The sequence below is a fragment of the Elaeis guineensis genome, chromosome 7 (genome assembly GCF_000442705.2).
Source record: "Elaeis guineensis isolate ETL-2024a chromosome 7, EG11, whole genome shotgun sequence".
Lineage (NCBI taxonomy): Eukaryota > Viridiplantae > Streptophyta > Magnoliopsida > Arecales > Arecaceae > Elaeis > Elaeis guineensis.
The window spans coordinates 60,178,308-60,179,919 of NC_025999.2; positions in this window are offsets into that span (position 1 = coordinate 60,178,308).

The following is a 1,612-nucleotide window of genomic DNA, read 5'->3' on the forward strand; positions in this document are numbered from 1 at the left end:
ATATCCTTAAAGTATCTTTGAAATATAGATTAATTGATGTGAGATTAGTTTTTAGTCACACACTTTGATCAATTATAACACAATCTTGGCAGATCTAATTAGCAGCAATATTGATTGACTTAGGATAGCAATTGATAGCTATTGTCAATCTTTGTCCCATGTCCCGCTTATGTTCTTGCTTCTCAGTCAATTTGTCACTCTTAGGACTAACTGAAGATTGATGATCATGATGTATTATCAATGATCATTACCTTATATGTATAATATTCCTTGCTACTTGGATAAAATTCCATCCAATCCATTTTCCACCATACTTTTTTTTTTGTTGGTGTTGGGGGTTGGGTGGGGGGGACGCGGGCGGTAGGGCAGGCGTGGGGCCATATCTTCTTTTAAAATTACCATTTTATCTATCAATGTTCAACGATGGAGACTTGGATATTTGGTTTTGCTCTTTTTTTGTTCTTTAATTGCCACGCCTGGAGGGGGGGGGGGTGTGGGGGGGCATAATATTCAAATTTAATCCCAATTTTAGCTCATTTGATGTAGCCTCAAAAATCACCTATATTAGAAAAACTAAACTGGATTAAATCTAGTTAAATTGCATGTGTAGGAAATTACCAAATTAAGTGTGAAGGAGTTTGATTGGATCACAAATTACTAATTGTGGTAGATAGAAGATAGAAATGATGGATAATTTGTATAAAATTGGATTGGATTAGTGCACCGAGCTAGCTTTGGTGGATCTGGATAGTCTATTGAATGAAATTAATCAAATCAAGGGGAGTCTTGTTCAACCGAGCTCGTAATTGGTCATTTAGAGATAAAATGAGTTAGGGAGTGAGTGAATTAGATTTGAAAGAAATAGGACGGGAGGAATTAAATTAGAATCATCGAATTAGTTTTTCAAATTTGAGAAAATTGAACAATTGATGCAATTCGAAGTAATTCAGCTTAATTAAGATGCAATCTATCTTTTAAGAAAAATGATGTAATTAATCCACTGACAATGGGATATGATAGAATTTTGACTAATCTAAGGATAGATTGAAGTAAGGATGGTAGGTTAATAGGACAAAGATTTACTAAAACCAAAAAACTTAACTTAGGAGTTTGATCACTTATCGATTTTATGGTTAAAAAGTTCAAAGTGGATATAATGGGTGTTTACAGCATGGCCTATTTGGCCTATGGATTGGGACAATCGAGATAGAAAATTGTCGCACCTCAACCCAAATGCATGAGCCGAGCACGTGGTAGATGGACAAACATCCCATAGGGTTTTATCCTACAAGACATACTAAATCTGCCTTTTGTTTCCATTAACAAATTCCACATGACCACGAAATTAGATAGTGGTGCAACTAAGGGTCTACACTTTTGACAATATATCAACAATAAAATCTAATAGTATCTGTTGGGGGATAATCTGTCATTCAGACTGAAGACATAAATCAGACATATGATGAAGCTTATAGGGCCGATGCCATAGTACTGTTGGAGATGAATGTTTGATCCTAGAGATAGATATATCTCTCCAAACCTTGGGAGAACTCTGAAAGAGGTCATTCAGTACATAGCTTCGGGCATCCCCGATCCTGACTTCAGCTAATTA